Genomic DNA, 16,174 nt, shown 5'->3' on the forward strand with positions numbered 1-16,174 from the left:
AGAACTCCCCTTTTTCTGCATATAAGTCACCCTTAATGTGTGCCCTGGGTATCCCCTAGAGCAGGGTGCTGTGTAGGTAAAAGACAGGACATGTACCTGTGTAGTTATATGTCCTGGTAGTGTAAAACTCCTAAATTCGTTTTTGCACTACTGGGAGACCTGCTCCCTTCATAGGCTAACATTGGGGCTGCCCTCATACACTGTTGAAGTGGCAGCTGCTGATCTGAAAGGAGCAGGGAGGTCATATTTAGTATGGCCAGAATGGTAATACAAAATCCTACTGACTGGTGAAGTCGGATTTAATATTACTATTCTAGAAATGCCACTTTGAGAAAGTGAGCATTTCTTTGCACTTAAATCCTTCTGTGCCTTACAATCCACGTCTGGCTAGGTTTAGTTGACAGCTCCTTGTGCATTCACTCAGACACACCCCAAACACAGGGTACTCAGCCTCACTTGCATACATCTGCATTTTGAATGGGTCTTCCTGGGCTGGGAGGGTGGAGGGCCTGCCCTCACACAAAGGACTGCCACACCCCCTACTGGGACCCTGGCAGACAGGATTGAACTGAAAGGGGACCTGGTGCACTTCTTAGCCACTCTTTGAAGTCTCCCCCACTTCAAAGGCACATTTGGGTATAAAACAGGGCCTCTGCCCTACCTCATGAGACACTTGATGGAGAAGAAACCGGAACCAGAAACTACATCCTGCCAAGAAGAACTGCCTGGCTGCTCAAAGGACTCACCTGTCTGCTTTCTACAAAGGACTGCTGTCTTGCTGTTGCCCTGCTGCCTTGCTGAACTCTTGTCTGGCTGTGAAAGTGCTCTCCAAGGGCTTGGATAGAGCTTGCCTCCTGTTCCTTGAAGTCTCAGGACCAAAAAGACTTCTTCCTTTCACTTGGACGCTCCGTGCGCCGAAAATTTCGACGCACAGCTTGTTTCGCGGCGAGAAAAACGCCGCACACCGACGCTGATCGACGCGACGCCCTCGGGACGATCGAGACTTCGACGCACAACCTCGCAAGGACAAAGCCGCTCGACTTTCCAGGAGAAATCGACGAAACGCCCACTGTGAGTGCGAAACTTTGACGCACGGCCTCGCAAGGACAACGCCGCCCGACTTCCAAGGAGAAATCGACGCGACGCCTGCCGTGAGACCAAACTTTCGACGCACGGCCTCGCAAGGACAACGCCGCCCGACTTCCAAGGAGAAATCGACGCGACGCCTACCGTGAGATCGAAACTTCGACGCGTAGCCCCGCAGAACGACGCGCAGCCGGAAAACAAGCAGGAGAATCCACGCACAGACCCGGGACATCTGGTAATCCCCGCGATCCACAAAAAGAGACTGTCTGCGCGCCGGAAAACGACGCCCGACTTCCCCGCGTGGAAAAGACCGACGCAAGTCTGTGTGTGCTGAGGAGAAATCGACGCACACACCCCTTTTTCCCCGCATCTCTTCTCCTGTGGCCCTCTGAGGAGATTTTCCACCAGAAACCAGGTACTTTGTGCTTGAAAGACCCTGTATTGCATTCTAAAGACTTAAGACACTTTATATCACTTCCCTGTGATATTTCTACAATTTTCCATTGCAACTTTATTCTTTTTGACCTACAATTATCCTGATAAATATTATATATTTTTCTAAACACTGTGTGGTGTATTTTTGTGGTGCTATATGGTGGTATTGTATGATTTATTGCACAAATACTTTACACATTGCCTTCTAAGTTAAGCCTGACTGCTCGTGCCAAGCTACCAGAGGGTGGGCACAGGATAATCTTGGATAGTGTGTGACTTACCCTGACTAGAGTGAGGGCTTTTGCTTGGACAGGAGGTAACCTGACTGCCAACCAAAAACCCCATTTCTAACATTGGTGATCAGCGGTGAGGATAGGACTTGTATTTGTGCAGTGACATACAGTAGCTAAGTATTTCACTACATACCCACAGTTGAAGGTCAACTTGGTTTTTATCTCTTTTTGAAAATCCGTTTTTTCCTGACAATTTTCAAAAACTAAATCCTCACTCAACATGTCTCTGACTGGGTCTCAGACAGGGGACTTTGACCTAGTCCAGTTGGATACATACACGGTCAAACAACTAAGAGGATTCTGCAGGGCATTAAGGGTACCCACCCAAGGGGCCTCCAGAAAGGAGGACTTTCAAGTGGCGCTGAGGGCCTGGGCAGAAGCCCATTTAGAGGATGATGAGGAAGAGGAGCCAGAAAATGGCCCCTCAGAAGGATTTTCACTATCTATGGATGGTGTTACCACTGCAATTGTGCACCCTTCCAGACCAGGGAGCAGTGTCTCCATGCAAAGCCTGACCGCAGAGGAAAGGAGAGAGGAAAGGGAGTTCCAATTGCAAATGGCAAAACTGAAAATTGAGGCACAACAGGAGGAGAGGAGGGCAGAAAGAGAAGCCAAACAAGCTGAGGCTGAAAGAGCAGCCAAACAGATTGAAGCTGAAAGAACAGCCAAACAGATTCAAGCAGAAGCTGAAAGGGCAGCCAAACAAGCAGAAGCTGAAAGAGCAGCCAAACAAGTGGAAGCTGAAAGAGCGTTGGCTGAAAAGAAACTATTGTTGGCTCATGAACTGAGTCTCAAGGAGCTGGAGATCAAGGCAAGACAGTCTGAATACAGCAATAATGGTGGCAGCATACAGACAGGACCTGCTGGAGAAAAGAAGGTTCGTATACCCAAAAATGTGGTGCCCAGTTTTGTGGTGGGAGATGACATAGATAAATGGTTAGCTGCTTATGAAGTTGCACTAAGGGCTCATGAGGTTCCTGAAGGGCAATGGGGGGTAGCTATGTGGGGTTATGTGCCGCCATTGGGGAGGGACACACTTCTCACATTGGATCCACCGGATCAAAACACATACCCACTCCAGAAAGCCACTTTACTTGCCAAGTTTGGGCTGACCCCTGAGGGATACCGTCAGAGGTTCAGGGACAGCACCAAACAAACCACACAAACATGGGTAGATTTCTTTGATTTCTCTAGTAAGGCACTGAATGGATGGGTGCGGGGCAACAAAGTAGCAGATTATAAAGGTTTATATGACTTGATCCTGAGAGAGCATATGCTTAATGTTATTTATACCGATTTGCGCCAGCACCTAGTGGATAGTAAGCTGACTGATCCCAGGAAGCTTGCTGAGGAGGCGGACCTCTGGGTTAGCACCAGAGTGTCCAAAAAGGTACCTGGGGGGGACTCCCACAAAGGTGGTCAGGGTTCCCAACAGAAGAAAGAGGGGGGAGATAAACTTACAGATAAGGAACTCTCTAAAGGCCCCCAAAAGAATTCCCAGGGAGGGGGTGGCAACCCTTCCTTTTCCAAATTTGGGAAGAAGCCAGGGACATTTGACAGGTCAGGAAAATCTAGCCCCAAATGCATGGAGTGTTACCAATATGGTCACTACAAAGGCGATCCACAGTGCCCCAAGAGGGCACCGTCCACTACCGGACAGGCGCCTGGGTTGACTAGTGTAGCACTCGGGGGGGAGATGGACCCCACTAGCTTTGGGGAGCAGGTAGAGATTTCCCTAGTGTCCCTGGGAGAAGGAGAAATGATGTCCAAGGTCCACATGCCTAAAAATACTTCCAAGTACCGGCAGTGGGTCCTCATTGATGGGCAGAAGGTGGAGGCTCTGCGTGACACAGGAGCCAGTATGACTACTATCAAGAGTCAGCTGGTGTCCACAGAGCAGATAATCCCTAATACATTCCACCAGGTCATAGTCGCTGACAATCGCGAGAGTCACCTACCGGTGGCTCGGGTTCCCTTTGAGTGGGGGGGGGTCTCTGGTACTCTGAAAGTAGCTGTGAGTCCTGCCATGCCTGTAGATTGTCTGTTAGGCAATGATCTAGAGCATACTGCTTGGAAAGAAGTAGAGCTCAGATCTCACCTGGAGATGTTAGGGTTACCTGAGTGGGTCTGCATGACCACCCGGTCCATGGCTGACCGAGAGGGAAGTCAAGGGCATCTGGAGCCTGGAACGATGGCCCAGGGAGCTGCCAAGAGGAGGGACGAGGGGCGCGGGAAACCGGCCCCAGAAGTTCCCACAGTGGCTGACGGGGCTCCTGAGGAGGAGACTCCCGAGCCAACTGGGGAAGACATTGCCACCCTAGGTGACTTACCGGAGCTTGCTGGCTGGCAAGTTGAGGGTGGACCCACCAGGGAGGAATTCTGCAAGGCGCAGAAAGAGTGTCCCACTCTAGAAGGGTTGAGGAAACAAGCCTTAAACCAGGCAGCAGGTGACGCCTCTGGCAATCACCACCTATATTGGGAGAATGATCTCCTCTACAGTGAGCCTAGGGTTCCGGTCTTTGGGGCAGCACGTGTGCTGGTGGTCCCCCAATGTTACCGAGCCTTCCTACTGGGTCTGGCTCACGACATTCCCCTGGCAGGACATTTGGGACAAGACAAGACCTTCAACAGGCTTGTCACCCACTTTCACTGGCCCAAAATGAGGACACACTCAGACAAATTCTGCAGGGCTTGTCCTACCTGCCAGGCTAGTGGTAAAGCAGGAAAGAGGGTTAAAACCCCCCTGATTCCACTTCCTGTCGTTGGCACCCCCTTTGAAAGGGTGGGCGTCGACATTGTTGGCCCCTTGGACCCCAAAACTGCCTTAGGCAACAGGTTTATCCTGGTTTTGGTGGACCATGCCACCCGGTACCCAGAGGCAATCCCTCTGAGGACCGTAACTGCATCGGTGGTAGCCAGAACCCTGATGGGGATATTTACCCGTGTGGGATTCCCCAAGGAGATAGTGTCTGACAGAGGCACTAACTTCATGTCCGCGTACATGAAGCATCTGTGGGATGCGTGTGGTGTAACCTACAAGTTCACCACACCCTATCACCCCCAGTCTAATGGGCTTGTGGAGAGATTCAACAAGACCCTGAAAGGCATGATTGGTGGCCTCCCTGAGGCCATGAGGCGTAAATGGGACGTCCTCTTACCATGCCTTCTCTTTGCTTACAGAGAGGTCCCCCAGAGGGGGGTAGGGTTCAGTCCCTTTGAGCTTCTCTATGGGTACCCCGTCAGGGGACCCTTAAGCATTGTCAAGGAGGGATTGGAGAACGCTCCAAAGACACCCCCTCAGGACGTGGTCAGCTACATGTTGGCCCTCCGCAATCAGATGACCCGCTTCTGGAAAGAGGCCCAAAGTAACCTGGAGGCCAGTCAAGAGGTGATGAAACAATGGTATGACCAGAAGGCCACTCTGGTAGAGTTTCAACCTGGAGACAAAGTGTGGGTAATGGAGCCAGTAGAGCCCAGAGCTCTCCAGGACCGCTGGTCTGGCCCATTTGAAATAAAGGAGCGGAAAGGGGAGGCCACTTACCTAGTGGACCTCCAAACCCCTAGGAACCCCCTAAGGGTGCTCCACGTGAACCGACTAAAAGCTCATTTTGAGAGGTCGGAGATCAACATGCTTCTGGTCACAGATGAAGGAATGGAAGAGGAGAGTGAACCTCTCCCTGACCTCCTCTCTGCCCAAGAAGGTGATGGGTCCGTAAGCGGGGTCATTCTGTCTGACTCCCTGACTCTAAACCAGAAAGGAGACTGCTATGAGCTGTTGGAGCAGTTCTCCCCCCTCTTCTCCCTTACTCCGGGACTGACCCACCTCTGTGTTCATGATATTGACACCGGTGACAGTCTCCCTGTGAAGAACAAAATTTACAGGTTGTCAGATAAGGTGAAGGCCAGCATCAAGGAGGAGGTCTCCAAGATGTTGACGCTAGGGGTTATTGAGAAGTCCAGTAGTCCCTGGGCCAGCCCAGTGGTGTTGGTCCCCAAGGCTACTGCCCCAGGCGCGAAGCCAGAACTCCGGTTCTGCGTGGACTACCGGGGTCTCAACTCAGTCACACGGACTGATGCTCACCCCATCCCCCGAGCTGATGAGCTCGTGGACAGGCTAGGCGCTGCCAAGTTCCTGAGTACGTTTGATCTTACTTCAGGGTACTGGCAGATCGCCCTGACTGAGGGGGCTAAGGAAAGGTCTGCCTTTTCCACCCCTGACGGCCATTACCAGTTCCGGGTGATGCCGTTTGGATTGAAAAATGCCCCCGCTACCTTCCAACGGTTGGTTAACGGGGTCCTGGCTGGCAAGGATGCCTTCTGTGCAGCCTACCTGGATGACATAGCTGTCTACAGTTCCAGCTGGGAGGAACACCTGCTCCACCTCAAGGAGGTGCTTCAGGCCCTGCAACAGGCAGGCCTGACCATCAAGGCTAGTAAGTGCCAGATTGGGCAGGGTTCCGTGGTGTACTTGGGACACCTAGTAGGTGGTGGCAAGGTGCAGCCACTCCAGGCCAAGATCGAAACTATCAAGGCCTGGCAACCACCTCGAACCCAGACTGAGGTGAGAGCCTTTTTAGGCCTCACCGGATACTACCGCAGGTTTGTCAAGGGCTATGGTACCATTGTGTCCCCCTTGACAGAACTCACGTCCAAGAAGCAACCTAGGTTGGTGAATTGGACAGAGGCTTGTCAGAAAGCCTTTGACGCCCTAAAGGAAGCCATGTGCACGGCCCCCGTGCTCAAGGCCCCTGACTACTCCCAGGAATTTATCGTGCAGACAGACGCTTCAGAGCATGGCATAGGGGCAGTCCTAGCACAGCTAAATGAGGAGGGCCAAGATCAACCGGTAGTCTTTATTAGCAGAAGGCTATTACCACGGGAACAGAGGTGGAGTGCTATTGAAAGAGAAGCTTTTGCTGTGGTCTGGGCACTGAAGAAGCTGAGGCCCTACCTGTTTGGGACTCACTTCCTAGTTCAGACAGACCACAGGCCCCTCAGATGGCTCATGCAGATGAGGGGTGAGAATCCAAAACTTCTGAGGTGGTCCATTTCCCTACAGGGGATGGACTTTACGGTGGAACATCGCCCAGGGGTTGACCACGCCAATGCTGATGGTCTCTCCAGGTACTTCCGCCTTAGCGATGAGAGCTCCCAGGAGGTCGGGTAGCTCTCCCCACTTTCAGCTGGGGGGGACACATGTTAGACCTGACAGCCTTAGGGTAGTCACCCCTAACTTTTTGCCTGCCTCCCTCCTCGTTTTGGATACTGTTTTTGCTGGTTTTTAGACTCTGCGCACTTTACCACTGCTAACCAGTGATAAAGTGTGTTGGACCTGGCTTTTTGACAGGGACATCCCCAAACTTTTTTGCCTCCTTCCTCCTATTTTTTCTGACCTGTTGGTGTTGGCTTTTGACCTCTGAGCACTTTACCACTGCTAACCAGGGCTAAAGTGCATATGCTCTCTGTGTAAATTGTACTATTGATTGGTTTATCCATGATTGACTATTTAATTTACCTGTAAGTCCCTATTAGAGTGCACTACATGTGCCTAGGGCATGTAGATTAAATGCTACTAGTGGGCCTGCAGCACTGGTTGTGCCACCCACCTCAGTAGCCCCTTAACCTTGTCTCAGGCCTGCCATTGCAAGGCCTGTGTGTGCAGTTTCACTGCCACTTCGACTTGGCATTTAAAAGTACTTGCCAAGCCTAGAACTCCCCTTTTTCTACATATAAGTCATCCCTAATGTGTGCCCTAGGTATCCCCTAGAGCAGGGTGCTGTGTAGGTAAAAGGCAGGACATGTACCTGTGTAGTTATATGTCCTGGTAGTGTAAAACTCCTAAATTCGTTTTTACACTACTGTGAGGCCTGCTCCTTTCATAGGCTAACATTGGGGCTGCCCTCATACACTGTTGAAGTGGCAGCTGCTGATCTGAAAGGAGCAGGAAGGTCATATTTAGTATGGCCAGAATGGTAATACAAAATCCTGCTGACTGGTGAAGTCGGATTTAATATTACTATTCTAGAAATGCCACTTTTAGAAAGTGAGCATTTCTTTGCACTAAAATCTTGTTGTGCCCTTCAATCCACGTCTGGCTAGGTTTAGTGACAGCTCCTTGTGCATTCACTCAGACACACCCCAAACACAGGGTACTCAGCCTCACTTGCATACATCTGCATTTTGAATGGGTCTTCCTGGGCTGGGAGGGTGGAGGGCCTGCCCTCACACAAAGGACTGCCACACCCCCTACTGGGACTCTGGCAGACAGGATTGAGCTGAAAGGGAACTTGGTGCATTTCTTAGAGACTCTTTGAAGTCACCCCCACTTCAAAGGCACAACTTAGTATAAAACAGGGCCTCTGCCCTACCTCATCAGACACTTGCTGGAGAAGAAACCGGAACCAGAAACTACATCCTGCCAAGACAAACTGCCTGGCTGCTCAAAGGACTCACCTGTCTGCTTTCTACAAAGGACTGCTGTCTTGCTGTTGCCCTGCTGCCTTGCTGAACTCTTGTCTGGCTGTGAAAGTGCTCTCCAAGGGCTTGGATAGAGCTTGCCTCCTGTTCCTTGAAGTCTCAGGACCAAAAAGACTTCTTCCTTTCACTTGGACGCTCCGTGCGCCGAAAATTTCGACGCACAGCTTGTTTCGCGGCGAGAAAAACGCTGCACACCGACGCTGATCGACGCGACGCCCTCGGGACGATCGAGACTTCGACGCACAACCTCGCAAGGACAAAGCCGCCCGACTTCCAAGGAGAAATCGACGCGACGCTTACCGTGAGTGCGAAACTTTGACGCACGGCCTCGCAAGGACAACGCCGCCCGACTTCCAAGGAGAAATCGACGCGACGCCTGCCGTGAGACTAAAATTTCGACGCACGGCCTCGCAAGGACAACGCCGCCCGACTTCCAAGGAGAAATCGACGCGACGCCTACCGTGAGATCGAAACTTCGACGCGCAGCCCCGCAGAACGACGCGCAGCCGGAAAACAAGCAGGAGAATCCACGCACAGACCCGGGACATCTGGTAATCCCCGCGATCCACAAAAAGAGACTGTCCGCACGCCGGAAAACGACGCCCGACTTCCCCGCGTGGAAAAGAACGACGCAAGTCTGTGTGTGCTGAGGAGAAATCGACGCACACACCCCTTTTTCCACGCATCTCTTCTCCTGTGGCCCTCTGAGGAGATTTCCCACCAGAAACCAGGTACTCTGTGCTTGAAAGACACTTTATTGCTTTTTAAAGACTTAAAGACACTTAATATCACTTCTCAGTGATATCTTTACAAATTCGTATTGCAACTTTGATCGTGTTGACCTACAATTATCCAGATAAATATTCTATATTTTTCTAAACACTGTGTGGTGTATTTTTGTGGTGTTATACTATGGTGTTGTATGATTTATTGCACAAATGCTTTACACATTGCCTTCTAAGTTAAGCCTGACTGCTCGTGCCAAGCTACCGGAGGGTGAGCACAGGCTGATTTTGGATTGTGTGTGACTTACCCTGACTAGAGTGAGGGTTCTTGCTTGGACAGAGGGCAACCTATCTGCCAACCAAAAACCCCATTTCTAACATTGGTGATCAGCGGTGAGGATAGGACTTGTGTTTGTGCAGTGACATACAGTAGCTAAGTATTTCACTACCTACCCACAGTTGAAGGTCAACTTGATTTTTCATCTCTTTTGACTTTTGGTCTCTGATGTCCTCCTGGATATACTATTGATATTTTGGACTTTGGATTTTGGTTTTTGCTGGTAAGATCCTATCAGAATGGGATCGCTTACCTACTTATTCTTTTTGCCTACTGACCACCTCACTAAGGCTGACCTAAGGAAGCTTTGCAGAGAATGTGGCCTTCCTGTAGCAAAGAGATCTACTAAAGCAGAGATGCTACATGCCTACATAGTCTGGGAGGAAGACAGATGGGCAGAGAGAGAGGCAGCAAGAAACCAAATGACTAAGTACCCCTCAGAGGAGGAGGAGGACTACTCACATGAGGAGGAAGACGACTCAGATGAGGAAAGAGACCCAGTGAAAAAAGAATGGCTCATGGCTCAAGCACGGTGGATGGAAGAGCTAGATGAGTTTCTTGAAAAGGCTGAGGCAGCAAGTCTCTTAGCCCTGGAAGAAGAAAAGATTGCAGCTCAAGAGCTGAGCTGTAAAGAGCTGAAACTGGAGGCCGGAAGGGCTGAGTCCAGTTCAGATGGTGGCAGCAAAAATCTTGCATCTAGTACTGCTGAAGAAGGGCACAAGCCCAGAGATGTGGTGCCCAACTTGAAGAAGGGAGTTGACACACCCCAGGCAGTTCAAGAGTATGAGGTAGTTCCCGTTATGCACAGGGTCCCTGAGAAGAATTGGGGAACTGGCACAGGGAGTCATATTCCTACTGGGGGGAGGGACACTTTACTGACTCTAGCAGAGAGTGACAGAGAAAAGGGTTCCCCCCTGGTGGACGTCCTGGATATAGAGTGTAGAGACATCCCAGAAGAGTTTGGGTTGAGTGTCAGGGACAGACAGAAACTGTCTCACCAGTCTCAAGAGGGTGATGTAGAGTGCTTTTCCAAGGCTGAGTTACTAGGTGGTTGGGTGAAGGGTACTGTGGTTAATACATGTGAAGGGCAGAGTGATGTAATTACTGGAGAGCATATGTCTGGTCCTTATTTTCCAGAGCTACGCCAACACCAGGTGGAGTGTGAGTTCTCTGACCCCAGGGAACTTACAGTGGAGGCAGACTTTTGGGTGAGTACCAGAGAGTCTGAAGAGGCATTTGGGGGTGCTCCTGAAGGGAGTGGTCTAGGTGGTTCCCGACCAAGTGAGGTGGGAGAGGATTGTAGTGTCCCAGGTAGGTCTCAGAGCCTAACCTGTACCGTAGGGCCACCTTTTGAGGGAAGCCCCGCAGTGTCAGAAGAACTTGGGGGGATGACTGTGGACAGCATCCCAACAGTTCTGGTGTCTGGCAGTACCACTCCTAGTGAAGGGGTGCAGAAGTCCAGACATAGGGTTGAGAGGGGGTGGCAGACCCCAGTGGAGGATCTTGAAAGTCAGGGGTCAGCTCTGAGAGCAGAGCCCCCCAGGAATGACCCAGGTGAGACCGTTTCTGGTTTGGGGGAAACCCAGACTCTGCCGGATGGGCAGAGGTCGGGAGACCTGCGCCAACCAGACTCTTGTGTGGCCCTTGGGGACGACGTGTCCCTTGTGGGGGGTGAGAGTGCCCCCCAGGAAGTCCTGGCATGCCAGGCAAAGATTCAACCTCAGGGTGGTGACTCTGGGTTGGATAGCCGGGTTCAGAGGTTAAACTTTGACCTGGTGGGGGGTAGATGTGCCCCCCAGAAAGTCCTGGAATGCCAGGCAATGGCTCAACCTCAGGGTGGTGACTCTGGGTTGGCTTACCAGGTGAAGAGGTCAAACTCTGACCTGGTGGGGGGTAGGTGTGCCCCCCAGAAAGTCCTGGCGTGCCAGGCAGTTGTCCAACCTCAGGGTGTCGACTCTGGGTTGGATGGCCAGGTTCAGAGGTTAAACTCTGACCTGGTGGGGGGTAGGTGTGCCCCCCAGAAAGTCCTGGTATACCAGGCAATGGTTCAACCTCAGGGTGGTGACCCTGGGTTGGAGAACCAGGCTCAGAGGTTAAACTCTGACCTGGTGGGAGGTAGGTGTGCCTCCCTGAAAGTCCTGGCCTGCAAGGCAATGGTTCAACCTCAGGGTGGTGACTCTGGGTTGGATATCCAGGTTCAGAGGTTGACCTCTGACCTGGTGGGGGGTAGGTGTGCCCCCCAGAAAGCCCTGGTGTACCAGGCAGTTGTCCAACCTCAGGATGGTGACCCTAGGTTGGAGGACCAGGTTCAGAGGTTAAACTCTGACCTGGTGGAGGGTCAGTGTGCCCTCCAGGAAGTCCTGGCGTGCCAGGCGATTGTTCTACTTCAGGGTGGTAACTCTGAGTTGAATGGCCCAGTTCAGAGGTTAAACTCTGACCTGGTGGAGGGTCAGAGTGCCCTCCCGAAAGTCCTGGCGTGCCAGGCAATTGTTCAACCTCAGAGTGCTGACTCTGGGTTGGATACCCAGGTTCAGAGGTTAAACTCTGACCTGGTGGGAGGTAGGTGTGCCTCCCAAGAAGCCCTGCTGTGCCAGGCAATTATCCAACCTCAGGGTGTTGACTCTGGGTTGGATGACCAGGTTCAGAGGTTAAACTCTGACCTGGTGGGGGGTAGGTGTGCCCCCCAGAAAGTCCTGGCGTGCCAGGCAATTGCCCAACCTCAGGGTGATGACCCTGGGTTGGGGAACCAGGCTCAGAGGTTAAACTCTGACCTGGTGGGAGGTAGGTGTGCCTCCCAGGAAGTCCTGGTGCGCCAGGCAATTGTTCAACTTCAGGGTGGTGACTCTGAGTTGAATGGTCAGGTGCAGAGGTTAAAATCTGACCTGGTGGAGGGTCAGTGTGCCCTCCAGGAAGTCCTGGTGTGCCAGGCAATTGTTCAACTTCAGGGTGGTGACTCTGAGTTGAATGGTCAGGTGCAGAGGTTAAACTCTGACCTGGTGGAGGGTCAGTGTGCCCTCCAGGAAGTCCTGGCGTGCCAGGCAATTGTTCAACTTCAGGGTGGTGACTCTGAGTTGAACGGGCAGGTGCAGAGGTTAAACTCTGACCTGGTGGGGGGTAGGTATGCCTCCCAGGAAGTCCTGGTTTGCCAGGCGGTGATCCAGTCTGAGGGTACAGACCCTGGGCTGGAAGACCAGGTTCAGGGTGTCCCCCCGGACCTGGAGGGAGGGGCTACTGATAACAGTGTCCCTACCATGTTGTCTTCTGAGGAGGCCACTCCTAGTTGGAGGGTGCTGGACCCCAGAAGGGAGGGCAGGGGGAGGGAAGCCTCACCCCGGGCCCTAGTCCAACCTGAAGGTACAGACCCCAGGTTGGAGGGCCAGTGGCAGGTTAACAGCCCTGCACTGGTGGAGGAATGGTACAGGGCGACTTCTGTAAGCCCCCTGGCCATGTTGGACTCTGGGGGTACCGCTCCAGGAGGGAGGGTACAAAGCCCCAGAGGGGAGGACCAGGTTCAGGCTGCCATCCCTGACCTGGTGGAAGGGAGAGTGGTTCAAGGGTGCCCAGCACCTGGGGCTACCGCCCCCCACTCTCCACAGCCACAGTGGTTGGAGAGCTTTGAGAGGCCTGGGGCCTGGCTCTCATCCCTGGCAGCTGTCAGTAATCACTGTGGCTTGCTGTCCGGGTGGACAGAGTTATCCCTGGGGAGGGGACAAGTGTCACACCCCAGGGGTAGAGTGGGCAACACCACTATGTTGGTCATGGGGGTACTATCCTGCTCCTGGGATACATCTGTGAGCAAAGTAAGGTTAGGTGCTGCACAGATGGGATCCGCAGGAAAGGAGAAAGGTTCCCCATGGATGGGCTTAGTGGGCCCTGAGAGTATGGACAGAGGGATCCAATGGGAGTCAGGAAGGCGAAGAACTGGAGCATGCCCCTGCTGTTGTGGGCCTGGGTCCTTGTTCTGTCGCCTCAAACAGGGAAGTACATCAGGATAGTGATTGTTCTCCCCTGGCTTTAGGCTGGTAGGGGGTCATGTTGGACCTGGCTTTTTGACAGGGACATCCCCAAACTTTTTTGCCTCCTTCCTCCTATTTTTTCTGACCTGTTGGTGTTGGCTTTTGACCTCTGAGCATTTTACCACTGCTAACCAGGGCTAAAGTGCATATGCTCTCTGTGTAAATTGTACTATTGATTGGTTTATCCATGATTGACTATTTAATTTACCTGTAAGTCCCTATTAGAGTGCACTACATGTGCCTAGGGCATGTAGATTAAATGCTACTAGTGGGCCTGCAGCACTGGTTGTGCCACCCACCTCAGTAGCCCCTTAACCTTGTCTCAGGCCTGCCATTGCAAGGCCTGTGTGTGCAGTTTCACTGCCACTTCGACTTGGCATTTAAAAGTACTTGCCAAGCCTAGAACTCCCCTTTTTCTACATATAAGTCATCCCTAATGTGTGCCCTAGGTATCCCCTAGAGCAGGGTGCTGTGTAGGTAAAAGGCAGGACATGTACCTGTGTAGTTATATGTCCTGGTAGTGTAAAACTCCTAAATTCGTTTTTACACTACTGTGAGGCCTGCTCCTTTCATAGGCTAACATTGGGGCTGCCCTCATACACTGTTGAAGTGGCAGCTGCTGATCTGAAAGGAGCAGGAAGGTCATATTTAGTATGGCCAGAATGGTAATACAAAATCCTGCTGACTGGTGAAGTCGGATTTAATATTACTATTCTAGAAATGCCACTTTTAGAAAGTGAGCATTTCTTTGCACTAAAATCTTGTTGTGCCCTTCAATCCACGTCTGGCTAGGTTTAGTGACAGCTCCTTGTGCATTCACTCAGACACACCCCAAACACAGGGTACTCAGCCTCACTTGCATACATCTGCATTTTGAATGGGTCTTCCTGGGCTGGGAGGGTGGAGGGCCTGCCCTCACACAAAGGACTGCCACACCCCCTACTGGGACTCTGGCAGACAGGATTGAGCTGAAAGGGAACTTGGTGCATTTCTTAGAGACTCTTTGAAGTCACCCCCACTTCAAAGGCACAACTTAGTATAAAACAGGGCCTCTGCCCTACCTCATCAGACACTTGCTGGAGAAGAAACCGGAACCAGAAACTACATCCTGCCAAGACGAACTGCCTGGCTGCTCAAAGGACTCACCTGTCTGCTTTCTACAAAGGACTGCTGTCTTGCTGTTGCCCTGCTGCCTTGCTGAACTCTTGTCTGGCTGTGAAAGTGCTCTCCAAGGGCTTTGATAGAGCTTGCCTCCTGTTCCTTGAAGTCTCAGGACCAAAAAGACTTCTTCCTTTCACTTGGACGCTCCGTGCGCCGAAAATTTCGACGCACAGCTTGTTTCGCGGCGAGAAAAACGGCGCACACCGACGCTGATCGACGCGACGCCCTCGGGACGATCGAGACTTCGACGCACAACCTCGCAAGGACAAAGCCGCCCGACTTCCAAGGAGAAATCGACGCGACGCTTACCGTGAGTGCGAAACTTTGACGCACGGCCTCGCAAGGACAACGCCGCCCGACTTCCAAGGAGAAATCGACGCGACGCCTGCCGTGAGACTAAAATTTCGACGCACGGCCTCGCAAGGACAACGCCGCCCGACTTCCAAGGAGAAATCGACGCGACGCCTACCGTGAGATCGAAACTTCGACGCGCAGCCCCGCAGAACGACGCGCAGCCGGAAAACAAGCAGGAGAATCCACGCACAGACCCGGGACATCTGGTAATCCCCGCGATCCACAAAAAGAGACTGTCCGCGCGCCGGAAAACGACGCCCGACTTCCCCGCGTGGAAAAGAACGACGCAAGTCTGTGTGTGCTGAGGAGAAATCGACGCACACACCCCTTTTTCCACGCATCTCTTCTCCTGTGGCCCTCTGAGGAGATTTCCCACCAGAAACCAGGTACTCTGTGCTTGAAAGACACTTTATTGCTTTTTAAAGACTTAAAGACACTTAATATCACTTCTCAGTGATATCTTTACAAATTCGTATTGCAACTTTGATCGTGTTGACCTACAATTATCCAGATAAATATTCTATATTTTTCTAAACACTGTGTGGTGTATTTTTGTGGTGTTATACTATGGTGTTGTATGATTTATTGCACAAATGCTTTACACATTGCCTTCTAAGTTAAGCCTGACTGCTCGTGCCAAGCTACCGGAGGGTGAGCACAGGCTGATTTTGGATTGTGTGTGACTTACCCTGACTAGAGTGAGGGTTCTTGCTTGGACAGAGGGCAACCTATCTGCCAACCAAAAACCCCATTTCTAACAAAGTGTATATGCTCTCTCTCTGTAAACATGGTAACTTTGGATCATACCTGATTGAACTATTTAATCTACTTATAAGTCCCCAGTCATGTGCACTCCAGGTGCCTAGGGCATATAGATTAAATGCTACTAGTGGACCTGCAGCACGGATTGTGCCACCCACTTAAGTAGCCCCTTTTCCTTGTCTCAGGCCTACCATTGCTAGGCCTGTGTGTGCAGTTTCACTGCCACCTCGACTTGGCATTTAAAAGTACTTGCCAAGCCTAGAACTCCCCTTTTTCTGCATATAAGTCACCCTTAATGTGTGCCCTGGGTATCCCCTAGAGCAGGGTGCTGTGTAGGTAAAAGACAGGACATGTACCTGTGTAGTTATATGTCCTGGTAGTGTAAAACTCCTAAATTCGTTTTTGCACTACAGGGAGACCTGCTCCCTTCATAGGCTAACATTGGGGCTGCCCTCATACACTGTTGAAGTGGCAGCTGCTGATCTGAAAGGAGCAGGGAGGTCATATTTAGTATGGCCAGAATGGTAA

The 16,174-nt window shown here is 51.7% G+C and overlaps 1 protein-coding gene across 1 annotated transcript in view; it reads right to left on the reverse strand.

Annotated features, from left to right (window-relative positions):
- The window catches only part of SLC35F4 (solute carrier family 35 member F4), a 620,276-nt gene that overhangs the window by 395,334 nt on the left and 208,768 nt on the right, over positions 1–16,174 (reverse strand). The window lies entirely within an intron of this gene.

The sequence above is a fragment of the Pleurodeles waltl genome, chromosome 9, assembly GCF_031143425.1.
Source record: "Pleurodeles waltl isolate 20211129_DDA chromosome 9, aPleWal1.hap1.20221129, whole genome shotgun sequence".
NCBI classification, from domain to species: domain Eukaryota; kingdom Metazoa; phylum Chordata; class Amphibia; order Caudata; family Salamandridae; genus Pleurodeles; species Pleurodeles waltl.